Source organism: Haliotis rufescens, unplaced genomic scaffold, assembly GCF_023055435.1.
Source record: "Haliotis rufescens isolate VD_foot unplaced genomic scaffold, xgHalRufe1.0.p SCAF_4, whole genome shotgun sequence".
Lineage (NCBI taxonomy): Eukaryota > Metazoa > Mollusca > Gastropoda > Lepetellida > Haliotidae > Haliotis > Haliotis rufescens.
The window spans coordinates 32,176,736-32,198,566 of record NW_025964112.1 but is presented as its reverse complement, the minus strand read 5'-3'; the positions used below and the strand labels follow the sequence as shown (position 1 = coordinate 32,198,566).

General features: G+C 40.0%; 1 protein-coding gene across 1 annotated transcript in view; it reads right to left on the bottom strand.

The window, feature by feature from the left end:
• The window catches only part of LOC124149523 (cardioacceleratory peptide receptor-like), a 90,986-nt gene extending 72,919 nt beyond the window's left edge, over positions 1 to 18,067 (bottom strand). The window contains exon 1 of the mRNA XM_048382581.1: positions 17,732 to 18,067. The gene's annotated coding sequence lies outside the window, so the exon portion shown is untranslated. The remainder of the gene's footprint in view (positions 1 to 17,731) is intronic.
• Positions 18,068 to 21,831: the final 3,764 nt, after the last annotated feature.

Here is a 21,831-nt window from a genome sequence, read left to right as displayed (position 1 = left end):
ACTGTAGTCATTGGAACTAAGCTCGGCTCTTACTTGCAGAACGTCACGCTGGAGGATAGTCCCAGCGGCACGTTTTAGTCAGATTTAAAATCAGATCTTAGCTCTCGTTATCGCTAAGCAAAGATCTGAGGACATCCCATTACGGGCCACGTCAGAATGACTCCATCTGACCAGTCAAAGCGTAGCTTACCAGATCATGGATTTAACAGTCGGAATGTATTTCCTAATCATGCAAACTCGATAATGTTAACACGGGGTATTTGGAACAACAGTTACGGCCGGTACGACTGATTCCGTCAAAATTATCGTCTATCTCTCGCCTCCGTGGGATAAACATTTGAACGGAGGAGGCGTTGCACAGTACGTGGGAAGATCTGCCATACAATCTTCACCATATATTAGACATTCCGGAATGTTCGATTGTTCGGTTTTCAAAATTTTAATCGAGAACCGTGTCAACATATCTTTCAAGCGCAGTCTGAAATGGAAGTCGCCAGGTTGAAACGAGTGCCATAAAGCTCGAGAAAGCTGCTTTCTAATTGGCTGATGTCGACTTGTTGTTAGTCATTTCAGTGGTTGGTCAAAGAACGCGAAAGGTCGTTCAGACGTGACCCGTAATGGGATGTCCTCAGATCTTTGTTTAGCGAGATTGGATGACGCTCTGGTGTCGTTTCATTAAACCGGACTTGGATGTATAGCAAGATTAATTGGTATATAGAGAATCACACAACAAGCGGACATAGTGCTGTCGACACCAGAACAATGGATAACTTGGGTGTGTTGGCTGTTGTGTCCTGGGCATATGAACATTGTACGTGGGCCGCTAGGTCAACGCGACATGGGAGTTACACGAATGTTAGACTACTGTATTCATGCGTTGGAAGGAATGCTTCCTGAAACTATTTTGGATATTTGTGCTGATCAGGGTTTGTGACATAAGTATTATTATTCACAAAAGTGTTGCTCTTGAAACCAGTTGTCTGTGATGATTTGGTGGAACATTGTTATCATTCAACCTTAGCACAAGTCGTGTACGTGCAGAGAGTCGTTTTTTTACGTCTAGATCCTTACTGTTTTATACGTTTTTCACGCGTGTGGATGGTTTGACTTTATCAGTTATCAGTACTATTTCACATAAACCAATGGTCACAAGCATCAGGTTTACCTGTGTAAAACATCTCGTTATCATTCGTCGAGAAAATGGGCATGTTATCTACAGACTATCTGTACCATTCAACTTCAAAGTTGATACTACTAATCTGTAACTATCTGATAAATCAAAATATAATTTTGGCTATAATGTTAACGCTGCAGCACTTCCCTTAATATATTAAAACGTTGTATCCAACATCAAAGAAGTCCGTGTCCCGTTGTTTCTTAGACACCAGTTCACGTGCACAGAGCGGCTTCAGGTGTTCTATTGGCACGTCTATATCACTGAGGTATCACATGCATGGTTTTATGTCATAGGCCCATGTCATAGATAATTGCTTTTGTTAAATAATGAAATACTATCATTGATGTTAAAAAAGGATTTCGATCATGACTTGATTACATATTTAGTGCCAAATACAAATAAAGTTTCGCCTGGTTTCCTCTATCTGTAATTGTTTAACATATCTACGGGAACCTATTGACATTCCTCGGACATAAAATTGTTCATTGAATGTATTGGGAACCAGTTACCTCTTTCGTCCATAATTGACGCAACCTTTGTAGCCATATTCAGAAACAAGGAGTTCAGAAGAAGGATCCATTTTATACATGAATCTTTAGGAATGATGGGCAAGTACGCTCGCAACATGATACGGCCATGAGAGACAGGACCGATTTGGGATATAGTCGTTTAAATAAACATTTTATCATTTTTGTTGAAGCTGGACGTTAATTGGTGATACCCACTGATGTGATACCACCAGACGCCCATACCATTAGGATATGATATTACCAGCGGGAAATTGATAAACTTTTATATCATAGGCACATATTATACGAGAAGGGTAAATACCATTGTTATATACGTCCTATATGTGGCTGATTGGAGGCAAGTAAATCCAAGGAAGGTTGGCAATAGCACAATAGAGTTGCAAAGGCTAGTAAAGCAATGGTAAGGTAAGCTGTCTCATTCTTAATCGCCTAAGATTTTCAGTTATGTAATTTTCCTCCTCAACTCCTAGTCACTATAATTTCATGGCACCTATTATCCTCTTCAGCAGCTCCTTCTAACATAAACAGTAATTGTTAAGACGGAGAAGAACGTAATTATATATTACTGGCCTCTAATTGTCCAGTGTATACGAGTGATTGATACGCTTTGGAACCACCCCGCGAGCTGGCGCTGCGTGTACAAGAGGGGATGCCCAGTGGCTACACAGTTGAAATTTGAATGTGTTTGAAACGCTGTCAGTGCGTGTATTGAAACGGTAGCTAATTCGATGGCATCTAGCCCTAACTGGCTCTCACGTAAAGGTATGGTCTACAGTTACATACTAGTATATTATCGAAAAAAATCGACAAAACAATTTCCATAATCGTAAGGAATAAGTTATTATGAAGCAGTCAAATAGTGTCCACCAAAAGGTGAGAGTATCCTGCCCCAATGGTTGCACCCGTCACAAACTAGCAAAAGCAAATTAAACAGGCACGGGAATATGGGGAATTGCATCAGACATCATTTTGGTCACCTTTCGTGTCCAATTTGGAAATGTCCTCCGCGTGCCTACCATAAAACCTTTTGAAAGCTTTACTGAGGTCTTAACTGAAGTAAACTTGATCAAACAACTTTTGAAAAAGGGTCGTATAAAAAATCTTCGTAGAAAGAGAAAGTTGGAATACTGCACGACATTAAGTGAAGGTTGACTCCTGGAAAGTTGAAATCATCATCTTACAGAGTTGTGGATAGTCTTGTGTCACTCTGAATCTAAAGGCATCTGTCCAAATATAAAACAGATGAGGGTGTTTAAGTTGTCTATTTTGTTACTGGCTCAGATGGGCAAATCATTGGAAGGGTAGTGGTGACCGTTATTAAATTATATCAGATCACCAGTGTACCTGGAGTTAAAGTTACACTTCTTGACCAAATTCCCTTGCTGCCAATCCGAGCAGAAATTCCAATTGATATGATTGTATAAAGAAACAGATCGGCAAGAAGGGGAGCACAAGTGGTTCCCATGGGGATACCTACTTCTTGCCCAAATGTTTAATCCCAAAATTCCACATAGAAGTTATCAATGAGGAAATCCAGCATTTCTTCTCAGTAAATACAGACAGTTTGTGTTGTCTCACCTTGTGCCTGTGCAGCTCTGTCACCACGACAGCCATGTATTGTTCATGTAGAATATATGGTATCTTAATTTGCCAAGCCAACACATTTTGAGATGTGTCAGCATTGATTATTCACTCCATTCTTCAAGTGGCAACCAATGTAAGAAATTAACTAAATTCATCACATATAAAAAATGTATGTCTCTAATGACGAAATTGAGCTACAGAGTTTGCCGTAATAAATCACTTTCAAATATCGGACAAGGAACAGTGGCACCATATATATCAAGTTCCAATTAAGTTAGATTTTAAAACCCCAAGCAGTGACAGTGATTGGCAAAGGCTTGGTTGAGTAGGCCCCCTTGAGCCCCGTAGCCGGATATTTCATCAATTATTGGTGCCTTATGGATATGTGTTGTAAAGCATTTATGTGATGATATACAAACTACGTGTTGTGCATTTAATCCTGTTTAAACTGTTTAATCAATCATACTGCACAAATGACCCATATCTCATGGATGCGGAATTACAATTCTAAATAAAAAAAGTGAACTTTTCTGCACAACTATAATCACAAACCAACTACTTACGAAAGCAAGAGTATCTATCTTCCAATCTTTTCAATAAGTTCTGGAAATGAAGTTATTCCGGTGACACAAAAAAGGTTGATATACTAATATTCATTATTTTCGGAATATACAGAATACAGACGTGCTAACACGCTTCTATTAAATTTGGTATCACAAGGTTAATATCAGTATAATTGATCACTTATCCTTACAGTATCCGCCTGCTGGTGGATATCGTTGAACCTCGAAGCTGTTCTGTGCGTATTCATATAGGCCCCGTGTTATTTTCTGGTCCTTCGGTTAAAAACAGTCACTATTGTCGGGTAAATATCTGTTGTTGCGCAATAGGTACATTAAAAACGAAAAATGTATTACTTCAGTGTGATATTCTTATTATATGGTAACAAACAATCACGTAAAATATTACGTTTTGGTAAAGCAGTTGAAATGTAAGGATATGCTTCATTTTTGCAACATCGCCAACTGTGAATGCATAAAGATGCCTTAATTAAGATTTTCACAATTTGCAGTTTGGTCTTAAAATTTCTTTGCAAATCTAAGTTTAAAAAGAACAACAACACTTATTATAAGTGCCATAACTGAAAATGAAATGCGTTGCATTGGTACGTACTCTATCAACATAATTACCCTCTGATTCTTTTGATTAATAAGAAGATCACGCTTTAAAATTTGCATCAACTGAAGAGTTAACTTTAATTTTAGGAACGAAATATTATTGTTTTCAATTTTATGTGATGAATAAATTAAAGTCATATTATAGTTATAAACATCTGTATGCCGTGTCTGCTCTAAGGTTACTGTGGTAACTGTGGTTAAGATATTTTCACAGTTTGAATTTTCATTCTTCAAATTTAACCCTTGGTATGTATGTATGTATGCTGACAACCGAAGTACCTAGCTGTTCGTTGATCAAGGGCACTTAAATAGGGGCTACATGTGCTGCGTCTAATTGGCGGTCCTAGCGAGGTGGGTTTATGCTTGGAGCGTCACTTACTCAGCAAACTCAAATTATATTATGAATATCACTTTCACAGTTGATTTACACAGAGATAATATTCATGTCCATGTTCCCCTCCATAATCATGAGATGATTTACACGCGACGTTCTGTAATTTGTTCTTTGTATAGGATTTACACACCACCCGTTCAGACATTTCAGCTGACTATTATCAGCCACCCATTATCTAACACTGATAATTCGAACCTATAGTTTCCTATTATTTACTCTATGTCCAGGGAGCTCTGACAACGGTGAAACAATTACCTATTTGCAGGAGCGGCACATTTGGAGAAAAATATTAAGAGAAAATGTGGGTGTAGTGAGATTCTACAATATTGCCATGATAGAAGCGATATTCCATAGTCGACATTATAATCAATATGTGGAAGAAAACCATTAGATATTATGCAGTAGGTTGTATGATATTAATACAAATAATACTACCGAATGGCCACCTATGGGCCTGAAAATATAAAATAACATTTTCCAAATATTATACAGACGTACGTATTCAGCTGAAAATATATGCATTGTCGTCATAGTTCCATATTTATTACAAATGAAAAGCTATACAGTTAAAATGATGCCAGTCATTGAAGCAGTGCAAAGGGTAGGCTGTAACATCATGTTGACACACTGCTGGAACACTCAGAACATTGTAGCGTCTGTATCGTATATAACCACTCCTATTTCTGATCCCCCAGGGGCACCTTGACATGTGACTCATCGCTAGGTACGCAGGTAATAACAGCCTGAGATATTGCGTTACACTCCGAGATGACTCTTTGCAAGTTCACGTGGCACAGGGTGGCTTCTGTAAACATGACGCCTAAATTCTTTCCAGAGAAGTTCAATAGAGCTAAAATCTTTTAGCCGGAAAAAAGGCATCGTCCACACTTCCACGACGTTGATGAGCAGTATCACCCTGACAGATCGGAGCACTTCTGTATCTATACATAGTCGTCATGAGGCAGTACCACAATTGGGACCAATATCCAGTATAAGGTTTGTGGAGTGATGTTCCCCAAAACGCGACACTGTGTTGTAATGGCGCCCCACAGTCCATTATGGAAAACCACGAACTCGATTATTCGCTACTACAGCATCCTCCTCAAAACCTTCATGGCGCCGTCTGCAAACACTGCAAACACGTCACCGACCACCGAGGAAGAGATTAGAACTGATGACCACTGACGTTGATTCGAACACTGACGGCTTCGCACCCATAAAAAAACAAAGAGCTTATCGATGACTTGGTGTCAGTTGTAGATGAAGTGCTTGAGGTCGAAAACGGTGTTTGTCGTATAAAGTGTTCATCGCTTAAATGACGTAAGTCATAAACGCGTTATGTAGGATAACCTCTGAATGACAGTAAAACGTGCTACAATCTGACTTTGACTATCCCAATAATAATTGGCACATTGACACCATTGCCTCTTGTCATCTGTTTCTTTTAATTAGGTTAGAAACCTTGCTTCCATATCTCGGTTTTGCACGTGAAGGTAATCACAGTTTGTGTTTTTCCAGTGTTACGTTTTTGTGACCGTCAACACAAGTCGTAAATTTGTGACAATTTTGACCATTGTTAAAATGCTCCTCTATATACTCCTATTTACATTTTGCTTCCAATAATATTTCCGAAAAGGTTGTTTATTTTATTTCTAATTTCGACTAGGGCAGCTTTAAATCAACCAGGTGATCCTTCAAGTATTGAACTACTTTATAAGCCTTGTTTTGCATCTCCTTGAAACGTATCAACAGTACAATTTGACAAACATTATTGTGACAGACTTGAATCACGCACGAGGCTTAGCGTGAAATTCTCTGAATGATTATTCAGAAGCCCAGCCGTCTTGATGTTCTACTGACGTGCGAGATCACACATGCAGAGTGAAGAAAAGATTTGAAGCAATATGAACCTCAAAACATAACTGAGCAGGAAGATTATTCGCGATGCAGCTGTTTTGGCACAAGAATCACGTTTTCTGTAAATATAGAGCCATGACTGTGATGATCATGTCATATAGTGTTCAGGTAATGAGAGATGTGAAGGCTTACTGTACACTTCCTTTCTCAGTAATCGCATAAACTTCATGGTGCTTTAATCCCCAACAATACCATCTGAAGCAAACTCCCTGACGCCTCTATTAGGTACACAGAAACAGACCAGATAGACCGCATATACTGTCGGTACTACGGGAATGTATTTTCAAAGCCGTTATATGGCGTATGCATATGCATTTTTCAGTACTACTTACTGTAGCAACAGTAACATATCGACAAAAGACGCAACTTAAACCTACCACCGCAAGTAGCAAGCCTAAACCGTTAACGTAAGTAACAAGCCTAAACCGTTAACGTAAGCAACAAGCCTAAACCGTTAATGTAAGTAGCAAGCCTAAACCGTTAACGTAAGTAACAAGCCTAAACCGTTAACGTAAGTAACAAGCCTAAACGGTTAATGTAAGTAACAAGCCTAAACCGTTAACGTAAGTAGCAAGCCTAAACCGTTAACGTAAGTAACAAGCCTAAACCGTTAACGTAAGTAATAAGCCTAAACCGTTAACGTAAGTAATAAGCCTAAACCGTTAACGTAAGTAACAAGCCTAAACCGTTAATGTAAGTAACAAGCCTAAACCGTTAATGTAAGTAACAAGCCTAAACCGTTAACGTAAGTAACAAGCCTAAACCGTTAACGTAAGTAACAAGCCTAAACCGTTAACGTAAGTAACAAGCCTAAACCGTTAACGTAAGTAACAAGCCTAAACCGTTAACGTAAGTAACAAGCCTAAACCGTTAACGTAAGTAGCAAGTCTAAACCGTTAACGTAAGTAATAAGCCTAAACCGTTAACGTAAGTAGCAAGCCTAAACCGTTAACGTAAGTAACAAGCCTAAACCGTTAACGTAAGTAACAAGCCTAAACCGTTAACGTAAGTAGCAAGCCTAAACCGTTAACGTAAGTAGCAAGCCTAAACCGTTAACGTAAGTAGCAAGCCTAAACCGTTTACGAAAGTAGCAACGATAACCGGTCAACGCAGATAGAAATACTAACCCGTATACACTTGTAGCAACACTAACCCATCAATGTAAACAGTAACAATAACCGTGAATACAAGTAGCCACGGTAACCCGACAACGCAAGTAGCCACGGTAACCAGACAACGCAAGTAGCCACGGTAACCAGACAACGCAAGTAGCCACGGTATCTCGAAAATGCAAGAAGAAAAGGTAACCCGACAACGCAAATAGCCACGGTTCCCCCACAACGAAAGTAGAAACGGTAACCCGACAACGTGAGTAGCCATGGTAACCCGACAACGCAAGAGGAAACGGTAACCTGACAACACAAGTAGAAACGGTAACCTGACAACGTGAGTAGCCACGATAACCCGACAACACAAGTAGCCACGGTAACCCCACAACGAAAGTAGAAACGGTAACCCGACAACGTGAGTAGCCACGATAACCCGACAACACAAGTAGCCTGGGGAACCCCACAACGAAAGTAAAAACGGTAATCTGACAACACAAGTAAAAACGGTAACCTGACATCGTGAGTAGCCACGATAACCCGACAACACAAGTAGCCACGGTAACCCGACAATGCAAGTAGCCACGATAACCCGACAACGCAAGTAGCCACGGTAACCCGACAACGCAAATAGAAACGGTAACCCGACAAAGCAAGTAGAAACGGTAACCCGACAAAGTAAGTAGCCACGGTAACCTGACAACGTCAATAGCCACGGTAACCGACAACACAAGTCGCCACAGTAACCCGACAACGCAAACAAAAACGGTAACCCGACAAAGCAGGTAGAAACGGTAACCCGACAACGCAAGTAGAAACGGTAACCCGACAACGTTTGAAGCCACAGTAACTCGACAAAGCAAGTAGCCACGGTAACCTGACAACGCCAATAGCCACGGTAACCGACAACACAAGTCGCCACGGTAACCCGACAATGCAAATAAAAACGGTAACCCGACAAAGCAAGTAGCCACGGTAACCCGACAAAGCAAATAAAAACAATACCCTAATGTACTGCTACTTCACTTATAACCTTCATACCCTGATTACTGCTACTTCACTAATAATCCTTCATACCCTGATGTACTGCTACTTCCCTTATAACCCTTCATACCCTGATTACAGCTACCTCACTTAAACCTTCATACCCTAATTAGTGCTACTTCACTAATAACCCTTCATACCCTGTTAATGCTACTTCATTAATAACCTTTCATACCCTGATTACTGCTACTTCACTTATAACCCTTCATACCCTGATTACTGCTACTTAGCTAATAACCCTTCATACCCTGATTACTGCTACTTCAATTATAACCTTCAGACCCCGATTACTGCTACTTCACTTATAACCCTTCATACCCTGATCACTGCTACTTCACTAATAACACTTCATACCCTGATTACTGCTACTTCACTAATAACCCTTCATACCCTGATTACTGCTACTTCACTTATAACCCTTCATACCCTGATCACTGCTACTTCACTAATTACCTTCATGCCCTGATTACTGCTACTTCACTAATAACCCTTCATACCCTGATTACTGCTACTTCACTTATAACCCTTCATACCCTGATTACTGCTACTTCACTTATAACCTTCATACCCTGATTACTGCTACTTCACTTATAACCCTTCATACCCTGATCACTGCTGCTTCACTAATTACCTTTATGCCCTGATTACTGCTACTTCACTAATAACCCTTCATACCCTGATTACTGCTACTTCACTAATAACCTTCATACCCTGATTACTGCTACTTCACTTATAACCCTTCATACCCTGATCACTGCTACTTCACTAATAACCTTCATACCCTGATTACTGCTACTTCACTAATGACCTTCATACCCTGATTACTGCTACTTCACTAATTACCCTTAATGCCCTGATTACTGCTACTTCACTTAAACCTTAATACCCTGATTACTGCTTCTCCACTTATAGCACTTCATACCCTGATTACTGCTACTTCACTGATAACCTTCATACCCTGATTACTGCTCCTTCACTTATAACTCCTTCATAGACGCCTATTCCTCCACTGGAGCTAAGCTCATGTAATAACACCTCCAACACAATAAAGTAACAAGAAAGGAACAAATTATGCACACCATCAAGTCACGAGTTAAGCTCATGTAATAACACCTCCAACACAATAAAGTAACAAGAAAGGAACAAATTATTCACACCATCAAGTCACGAGTTAAGCTCATGTAATAACACCTCCAACACAATAAAGTAACAACAAAGGAACAAATTATGCACACCATCAAGTCACGAATCAGACATATATCTTGACATACAATTGCTTGAGCATATAGCGTTTTGGAAAAAAAAACACATTGAAAGAAGGTATTACCAATAAGCTTCATTTACCGTCCCATTACATTCAGAAAAAACAAACTTTATTCATGATCTGTCAAACAATCAACGATCTAGATGCATACGCCACAATCTGGAAAACCCATAACCTTCAATGTTATATAATTATTTCAGTAAAACAAGCACAACAATATTCGCTGCTAAGGAATTAAATGAACTACCCCAACTTAAGGTTGTTCACCTTCACGATGTTGATGGTACAAACACATAATGCCTGGAGAATAGCCTTCCTGCTGCACTGAAATAACAAAGAGAGTTTTGGGTTCCAGGGAGGTGTTGAAATCCTAATGGCCCCGGCCATATAGCTGGAAACTCCTGCGTACATACCTGCGAGTGAAACCTTCACATGGCGAAGAACGCATAGAGAAAGAGCTCTCACTGTAAGGTGCTCGTACAGGACGATCAGTGGGTGAATTGGGCTTGACGCAGCTTGGCACATTTAGTTATATATCGGCGGGTCAAATTGTTATGGGAGGAAGAAGATTTAAGAGATCGATGAGCACGGGTTTGGTGCCGACAGACCAACGATCATAACCAGGGCGAATATGGGATTCGCACGGTCAAAGGACAACGCACAGCTGAGGAACGCTAAAAGTCTTGTTCCGCCCCTTTGCCGTGACCGGATCCGCAATACTTAAGTCTGAATACGAGATTCGCTACTATTTTTATCCTTGACCTATCAGCACAATACCAGCCTGCGTGTTACACCAAAGTGGTAAACGTGTACGGCCTACGTTTCCTCCAACATTAGGCAGACACGTCGTGATATAACATAAAGCTGCCTAATCTGAGGCCTGTCTCTTTAAGTCTCGAGGCTCCACTGATAAATATATTTAACAATCCCTAATCTGAGGCCAGTCACTGATAAAATAGTAATGACAACTTTCGAAATAAATAATGTAGTAAATACATATCTCCTATTGATATTGAAATACCATTTAAACAAGTTTCCGTTTGTTTCACATCACATATGGACAGTAGCAAGTCGGCGTGAATATCTACATAGCAACTTCCCTAAACATATTTTGTCGAACGATCACGGGTCTATCCGGCTTTATCGCAGATATCATTATGCCAGACAAAAAATCTGAGAAAACAATATGTGCAAAACTGGACTTTCTTATTGATAACATGTATGTTAAGTTTGGAGATAACACATTTAGGTAGGAAGTAGGCATGGTCATGGGCACCAACTGTGCTGCCCTGCTGTCACTTTCTGTTTTCAAGTCAGGTAAAGAAGGGAATTTAACCAAGAAGTTGAACTTAAGCCTCGCGTATGTCGATGATATGATATATTTCAAATAGCCAATTGCCCTGAACTGATTCTCTCACAGAGTTTGAGATAAAACAGACCAGTGAAAATGCCTCATCTGTTTCACACTTAGATTTACCCATAAATATTCAGAGTAACACAAAACTAGTACCCACAAGTCCGTGGGACAAGAGACAAGATTTCAATATTCCAATAGTCAACTTTCCATTTATGTCGAGCAACATTCTAGCAGCTCGACATTTCCAAACTTTCGATCTTCATTGAGCTTGGTCTTTCTACGAAGATTTTAAATAGTTGCTCAAAAGTTATTTGATTTGGGTAACAACAGTCCAGGCCTAAGTGAATCTTTCAAAGTGTTTATTGGCAGACAAGTGGAGGACATTTCCAAATGTGACGCATCATCGACCGAAATGATGTCAGATACAGTTCCCTGTTTTGACTTGTAACCTGTGTTCCCGGGTGTTATTTTTTCGGATAAACATTTGACATAACATTTGTTTGTGTTTTGCCACCTTTGGGCAGGACACGCTCACCTGTCCGCGAACACCTGCATTCATAGTTATCACTGATAGTGATTCTGATTACAGAATCCTTAGGATATAGTCGGAATCGTAAAATTGACTCTGCTTTTCGCAAATATTTCCTATGATTATGGTAAGGGTTCTGTCCTTTATATATATACTACTCAAAATTTGATAAGGATCACTAGGTGATATGTGTGTAAGTTACCACAAACATAACAAAAGACATGACTCTGACTCAGAAACGTGTTTAATCATGTTATGAATGAAAATGCATGAACGGCATGAACTTGTATCAATATGGAATGTTTGAAATCTGCAAACACCAAAAGGCATTTCATTAAAAAATGTTAACAGCAAACAAGAGAAAGAATTACACAGTTATGAGGGATAGTCCATCATTACACTTAGTCGATGAAGTGTCAATATTGAGTATGACCTCCCCTTGCATCAATGACGGCCTGACAACGTCGAGATATGCTGTCAATAAGCACCCGGATGTTCCCAATGGGAAGGTTGTTCCACTCTTCCACGAGGGCATGTCCGAGCTCTGCCAAAGTCGTGGGTTGTGCTCTACGGCGTGAAAGGGCAACCTGCAGCATGTTCCAGACATGCTCAATCGGGTTCAAGTCCGGCGAGCGCGCTGGCCAATCCATGCGGACAATTGTCTCCTGCTCAAGGTACTGCTCAACCACCCTGGCGCGATGAGGACGGGCGTTATCATCTATCAGGATGAACTCAGGGCCAACAGCACCAGCGTAGGGTCTGACGTACACATCGAGGATCTCATCCCGGTACCTCACCCCCGTCATTGTTCCTCTCTCCAGGACATGAAGATATGTCCTTCCATCTCTGTTGATTCCACCCCAGACCATAATGGAACCACCACCATAACGGTCATGTTCACTGATTTTGGCATCATGGAAACGTTCACCTTGTCGTCGCCACACCCGCTGCCTCCTGTCTGTAAAGTCCAAACAATACCTGGACTCATCGGTGAACAGAACTGGAACCCAATCGTTCCGTGTCCAAGTGACATGATCTTCAGCCCATTCCAATCGCTCCCGCCGGTGTCGAACAGTCAGGGGGATTCGGACACATGCCCTTCTCGAGAAGAGACCTGCATTGTGAAGACGATTCTGTATCGTCTGAGTGGACACATTCACCCCCGAGGCGTTCAGGAGGTCGTTACGTAGGCTGGTTGCTGTCCAGAAGGGATGACGTCGTGCCTGAAGAGCCACAAAATTATCTTGGCGTTGGGTTGTCGACCTCTGACGACCACCCACATGTCGGTGTGCTGCTGTACCAAAATTTTGCTGTCGGGACCAGGCCCTGCTTACAACGCTCTGGCTGACGTTTAGTGCATTGGCAACGTCACGTTGTGAATAGCCAGCATCAAGCATTCCAATACATCTGCCCAGTTGTTCTGTCGTCAGGCGACGCCTTACACGTTGAGGGGGCATTGCGTAGATAAACGTAGTGTAAACACTCAATTGAGTTTAAAGTTTCAGAATGAATCAGACATCGTTGCCTGATTGGAAATCGTGCAATGGTAGCAAAAGCATGAACTGTGATGTGAAACGCATTTCCCATGGCATGAAATGCACGTGCAAGTGTGTTGGAGACGTTTTTGATTTCACTTGAACACAATATTGCCAGTTATGCAGTTATTTTGTTTTTTTATTAAGAAAAATATCTACGATCCTTATCAAATTTTGAGTAGTATATTTACATGATGTTTTATTTGCACTAGGTTAGTTTAGTTCCAACATATTTTGTTTACAGAACATAATTGGATTGAACAATAGTGACCAACTTACGATACCCCCTCCTTATTGGAATATCAAGACATTAACATCAATGAAATTTAAACATGTTTGTAAATGTATGTGAAAATATGTTCAATTTTCAGTGGAACTTATATTAAACAATAGGTTAGGTAGAGCAGTGATAACTTACCTAATGTGTGACTATGTAACAATATACTACGAGGGGTGGCGAAGAAATCTGAGCCTTACTATGACGGACTGCGCTGAGTTGATACTTGAGTATATTTCAAGATATTCCCCACTGATATCCACACTCTTCTGCCAACGACACTGGAGCGTCTAGATCGCACTGGTTTTGAAGGTTTCCTCCTTGTGGAGTAAGAACTCCTCCAAGCATAATGCTTACCAGGCGGTTCTTTCGTCAATTTTGGGAAGAGGTGACAAATTTGAAATGCCAATTCAAGTTAATGACGACAACAAATTTGTGCGCATGTGTTTTGTCCTGGTACAACAACACAGCTTCGGTGAGTTTAGCCTTGATATTCTCACGCAGTTGCCTAAGCAGATAAGCATAAATATTGGCCATTATATGGTCCGATCTTTTTAGAGGTGGTTCGCCAGTCGGATTCCTAAGGAATCATAGAAAACCAAAGCCATCCCCATGTCAGCTGACGTAACATACTTTGCTGCTTCTTCTTCTGAGACTTTGGATGCTCCACTCCCTGGTGTTTAGTCTCTGATGAACCCAAGACACACTCAAAGATACAAATCGCTCAACACGACGTAAATTTTCACGAAAGATGATGAGCCTGCCAACACCTCTAAACAATGACAAAGGAGCCTCATCCCCTAAAGTTGACAGCATGTCAGCATGGATGGCTGTTGGTGTGCACACGGAATACCTAGTCACCATGAATTCCTCAGAAATATTCCGCCTGGTTGTGTATTTGGTTAGAAGGCAGCCTGTAAGCATGGGAAATACATACACACATAGGTGTTCACTATATGTAATCACCGCTTGCCGGTGGTGTACAAGATGGCTAATGTTATGGCCAGGTGTTAACGATACGTAATCACCACTTGTTTGGATTATACAAGAAGACTGACGAGATGTCTAGGTGTTCACCATCCGGGAACACCTCACGTACTCACTTTTGAGTGGAATATTAAAAGTGTCATTGTGTTCTAATGTCGTGAATCGATGCTCATGCCATCACCCACTAGTATGACTGCTCGTTGTCGCAGCATTCAATGTAGTCAAAATGTTGTCACAGCATTTCAAGGACGTTCCACTTAATACCATTACTGCAACAGCGTGATGACATACTGTAACTATTCCGCCCTGAGCAACGTCATAGAAATAATGGCTTGAGGTTCTTGTGGGTGTAATGACACACACGATTCCTTACAGTGTGATATATAATTGCCGATGCAAATTCTTTCATTACAAAGGTCAATGAGTGAGTAAGTGAGTATGGTTTTACAGCACATTTAGCAAACTCCAGTAAAATCACGGCGGGGGACACCAGATATGGACTTCACATATTGTACCCATGTGGGGAATCGAACTCGGATCTTCGAAGTGACAAGCGGACGCTTAAGCTACTAGGCTACTCCACCGCCCCCAAAGGTCAATGAACTGGGACTGATTGTCGGTAGTAATTTAGCATACACCCTACTCAAAGGTTTGTGTATATCACACATCTATTTAAACGAATGGTCGTGCGATAGCGTAGGTGAAGCCAATGGCTTAGATATACGAAAGATGGCCAAAAAGCTCTAAGCCTAACAAACAAAACCAACAATTGTGAAAGTGATTTTAAATTTTAGTTTTTAACATAATCTCCCTGTTTTTCAATACACTTCGCATATCGATAGTGAAGCTTTTCAGTTCCAGTCAGGAAGAAGTTTCCTTAAGTCACCCTGCAATAAAAATTCACGGCAGCTTTGAGGTCATCTTTTCGTCACAGCGCTTTCCACGAAGGTGTTCTTTCAGTTAAGGAAACAGATCGAAATCACTTTGTGCCAGGTCTGGCAAATATGGAGAGAAGGGAAGCACTTCGAACCCACGTTGTCGCACAACTGCATTTGCAAGGTGTGAGAAGAGGCATTGTCATGAAGTAGTGAGACTCCAGTAGTCAACATTCTTCGCCACTTTTGTTTGATAGAATATCTCATGCGATGAAGGAAATCAGCAGAGCAATGGTAATACGTCTATCTGATAGTATAAGTTTTTCTATCTCCTTGATTAAATCTTCATCGATGGAAGTTGAGGGACGTCCAGAATTAGGGTCATCATGATGTGATAAAGGCTTGTTCTCCCAGCCTTAAACAAAGCTACCCAACGTTTAATAGTGGAATAGCTATAGCACTTATCCTAATACACATGCGGCCATGAATTTCTTGGGGAGTACTTTTTTTAAAGTGAAAAACTTGATGACTGGCTCGGCACTCGTTCTTTTCTATTTCTGTATCCATTTGGACCCCAATCACGTTCAACTGACTGTCACTAATATACAAACGGCCTCAACAAACCAAATACACTTGCAATGAACAATGAAAGTTAGTCAGGCTTAGAAAGATAGAAACAAAGTATAACCTATGTGTAGACCTGAACATATCTATCGTAATATCAAGGACGTCACAGTGTTACCCCGAGTTATTAAAGTCAGATACTGATGATGGCACACAAATGCCTTCATTCAAAAGGGTTTGTCCACGTTCTGTCTATTTTCTATCAGAAGACGAACAGTGGCATTTAGACTTGATTATTATATTCAACTAATTACTTAAATGCAGTTTACTTTCTACAGCTCTACTATTTACAATAAAAACATCAATTACATATCTTGTGAAATTTCAAGGATTTTAGGAATGCATACCACCGTGTCACCATTTTACGTTTTATTTTGCATTCGACAGCCGCACCTGCCACTTTTTTCATAGTAGAATTATTATCATTCGGAAAAAGTTTCTACCTTTTAATTTTGAATAAATGAACAGACGCCAAATATACAGCGTTCAGACATGAACCTTTATCTAGTTAGATCCCATTATCTCGAACAGAGATACCAAGAATTCGAGACATGAGACATTATCACGAGTCAGTTTAATACTTATTGTCGTGTGACGTACCCTTTTCATTGGAAGTAAGATTGTGATAACAAAGAGGCATGTAGATATGGCCACGTAATGTTTGCTGATCTAATACTTTTATCTATTATCTGAACAAGTCGAAAAGGGCAAGGCAAGTGATGTTGATTCTTCGACACAATGAGCTCCTTTGTATTCTGAAGACACATGTATCACCTTGTTTTGTCGTCTATATCAAACTCTGTGTTGTGTGGCTTGTAAATAACGAATAACAAACATTATCTAAGTAGAAATATGTTGAAGTAGTGACGTTTCACTTCTCTTATTCATTCCAACAATAAGACATATGCCAAGTGTTTCAATTCATATTCCACATTAGTGACATGAATAACAAACATAATGTCGACAAGTTCCGAAGATAGAGTCAAACTCACTTCTCACCCATTGAGGCAACGATGTGGAGCTTGCATACAACTTCTATTCTTCTGGTAAATTTACAATAACTCAAATATGCTACAGTCCTTAGCCTAAGAATTCTGCTCAAATTTGAAATAGTTCATATATACACATGCTAGTGTAGTATACACATGAACAACTATTCAAATAGTAGTCTGCAACAATGTGCCGTAATTTTCCCTTCTATTTGTTAAAATGATAAAAACACTGTTCACAACTTACATCTGATCGGAACTCGTGAGAAACTAATTAAACTCAAACAATGCTTACAAAACATAAGAGCGCTCAGTGAGAATAAAGTTTTTCAACGTCTTAACTAAGACATATTAAATATCTTACCTGCACAGAAAATCTTTCTTGGGGGCTATTTTACGTCAGGAGCTGTCAAATCACGTAAGTCCTTTTGCACACCTAATTCCATTCCACTGAGACGGGTTTTTCTCTTCCGCGCTCGCTACGATGTTCTCGCCCAAGCTGGGCCTGCTCGTGATGTGATCGATTAGATCTAACTCTGATGTTCTACTAGGCGGCAATCATTCTTCAGGCCAGAAATACTCAGCGTGTAAATGTCAGTTGATGAACAGAGAGAACCTCCCGCCTGCTACAACGGCAAGGCTGCTGATGTCGGGTCCGTCCGACATGTCGTTACTCTGTAAACCAATGTTAGGTCGTCGAATGTTGACACGTTCGTATTTAGTATCACTGCGCATTGAGTTGTTTTGGTTGTTTGTTATTTCCAGCATCGCTTCCGACCAAAGGATATACCTGCAGAATTAATTCAGTGAGTGTACAGTTTATTAATGGGCAGGAAACATATATAGGTTCCCGTGAACACGCCTGTACATTAGACTAACTGAACTTTACCATGCACGCAATCACCTTAGTCTTGTTTTTTACATTAAGGTATGGACTGAATACTCAGTGGGGCATTCATTTCGTTTGTTTGAAGGTGATACAGTGGTTTACGCACAATTAAATCAATACGTCGTTTAATGTTATATTTCAGCATCTTCTTCTCAAGATATTTCCCCCTTGCTCAAATAGCCGTACGGGTATAGTAGCGTGTAATAGTCGGCTTCCATACAGTGTGTCTCTACAGAAAAGTTACAGGGCCACCCTTTACTGAGAGATAGGTATAGCTATATGTTCTTAAATTATATAAGGTAAAGTATACTTTTATAAATAATGCACATATAAGAAGTAATATTCATATTTTGTATGTATCATTGACCAATATTAGTTATGTAACAGCAGTTTTTTTTATTTCTTTTCAAAAGAGAACAATTTCATTATGAATTACACAACATTCAGTGAAAATACACATGTGAGACAAAAATGGCTATGCCGTAAGTCTAACTCTACGTCGCATTCTCTGCCTGTTTCTGTTAAGACTAACTTTGTTTAACTCCATCTTCCACCACATATCCAGCATGTCACAAGTGCATGTATGACGTATGATGTATGATGTATGATGTATGATGTATGATGTATGACGTATGATGTATGATGTATGATGTATGACGTATGATGTATGACGTATGATGTATGATGTATGATGTATGATGTATGACGTATGATGTATGATGTATGATGTATGACGTATGATGTATGATGTATGACGTATGATGTATGATGTATATGCATCCTCAATCAAGAATTTGTTTGGTTGCTAGGGTAAAGTCGGTGAAGACGTTTTAGGTAGTGCTTAATAAAAGAGGCGACATATAAGAGAACTAATATTATCTGCGGTCTCTTGACATGTATTCTTCATTGATATAATCAACAGTGTTGTTGATTTTCTATCGTGGTTCTAATCAAAAGCGTGTAAACCTAGTAACAATGAGCAATAAACGATCTTCAGTCCACTCCGCCACCCTACAAATGTATTCAATTGCTTCAGTGTTTTCTCTAGCTGTGTGCAGCAGTGGACGCTAACGACAATGAAGACAAGCATTCCTAGCCACGTACCACACAGCATGACTTGTATGATAGATCGCAGTTTGATAGTAAGGATCTATTTGGAAGACGTTCCTGCTCTATGTCCCCACAGACAGTCCGTTGCCAATAGACAAGCGTCGGTGGCGACTTGAATGAGAAACGATTGCTTCGTTTAACCCAAAGAAAAAATCCTATATTTGACAGCTATTTGTATGTTAAGTGTAGGCGTGTGATTACATTTCCTTGTTCTGTGTGGTTTCTGAGGTCGGGGAAAGATGTGTTTTGATCGTTAATGTTAAGAAGGATGAGCATGGCTGGTGCCACTTACACAGAATAAACGAGAAGGGTCGGTGTTCAGTCGACCAGACCGCTTACAGCGTGGCCATCGAGGTGAGCGGACCATGCCCTACGTGTAGGTATAGCAGAAACAGAAAGCCCAATGTATATCCTATTGCTATTTTCATGTACCCGTTTCTACTTTAACATAAATTATATTTACAGTCGCACTTATTAACGGAATGCATGTCAAGTGTTTTACTTTAACTTGGCGTTTTGTACATGGGGGAATGTATTTCTTATGTATACGTTATGTATACGGATCGCAATGTTTGTGACGTTGAAGTACTTGAAATACTATGTTGGTCTTGGGTTGTGTATGTATATATGGTATATCCTGTTAATTATCAATGAGTGGGTACTCAAATTCATCACGACTACGCCATAAGGATGCCTGGGCAGAATAGGTCCAAATACTTCACATTAGACGTAAGATCCTACTAAAAATGAAGATTGGTTGAATGTATGTATTTGTACCCCGGCGGAATAGTTTGTTGCCTGCGCTGTCCACTCGACAGTTGACAGACGAACGTGATACAGCTCAAATATTGCTGACTGCTGCGTGACAAGACATCCCCTCGTTTTCATACCGACTAAGAACCAAGTGTTTGTATCTTACATATTGAAAATGAATTCTATTTTTTACATGGAAGTATACTTTTACTTTCTATTACCATTCCTTCTTCACGTTGTGTACGTCTTTGTGAGTTGCAGTCTATGTAGTAATAAAGGGAATACAAAATTATGTTCTTGAAGAGTGAACCACGCAAGTCCATATAGGCTACAGTTCAGTGGACCATCAAAATACATACAAGTATACTCTTCAGGTTATATATACTTGAAATGAGCAAATATTATGTATTATAAACCTGAGCACTCAAGACTCATGGATTGCTAATGGCTAATGGAGATCACTCTACATTCCACACGACTCTTCTTCTGAAACGAGGACCACAGTTTGATCCCAATAATAGGACTGTATTCACAATTTCAAAGAAATAAAACTTCGGAGAAAATAATTATCTATTTGATAAAATCATCTTTGAAATCGATACTGGCCCCGATAATGTAGACAGCCTGCTCTTCAGCACAGTTTCATCCCCCACGTACCTGACTCAGACCTGCAGGTACAATTCATGGAATGCTGATGTACATTCACAGAAGGATTCAGGCGCGTACTTAGCTTCAACTGTGTTAGGTAGGACAACAAAAGGTTAATATGATATGTTTATTCATGTCTGTGAGAAAGTATTGCAGTGTATTTTGAGAGTATGTATGTGCTGTTTAAGCTTCTCCTGACAAGGGAAGAGGAAGTGGCATACATCCATTGACCCTGTTTTCCTTATCTTCCTCATCTCTGACAATCAGACAATCTCTGCTGAAAACACATGGCACCAGGTAGTCCGTTACAGTGTGTGACAAAACATGTTGACAGGGAAACAGTGGAAGTGTAGGCGTCATATTAACATACTATATGAAGTTGATTGTCCTTTGATGTTATAAGTGCGATCCTAATGTCTTCTGATGATGTTTTTGTGTAGAGTTAATTGAAATCTGATGTGTACTATACGTCTACAGATTTGTTCACGAGAGTCCATTGTGATTGTGGCGAATGATTGCAAAGTTGTATGGAAGCCGATATTGTATATCAATCGCGTACTAAATCTCCTTGCATCCGTGGCAGGAGAAATAATGAGGACATTCCTGTATTTATGAGATGATCACCAACTGCCCATCGACTTCATGCATAATACATCAGTTCAAAGACATGCAGTCATTTTACGATAGGGTATAAGGGCAAACATTATCTATTTAAATACAAGTGTTAATATGAGAATCATCACAAAACACGTAGCCTGCTAACAGGAGAAAGGAAGTCTATAGATTACTATAACACCGCAGCATGTACCAGTAGTGGCCAGTAGGTACCAACCATAATCATACACACTGTTGGATACCATGCATTATGCAAACAATATTTGCGCAGGTCATATCTAAACTGCAGGTGTTGAAACTGCCTTAACACAACTTCGATCGTAAAACATCAGTGTGCTGATCCTGTACAATGTTAATGGACGTCTCATCCTGATCAGTGTAGATATGTGGGCCAAGGGATCGAATCGTTCACACACAGATATAATCATGACGTTTACTCATTTCCGGAA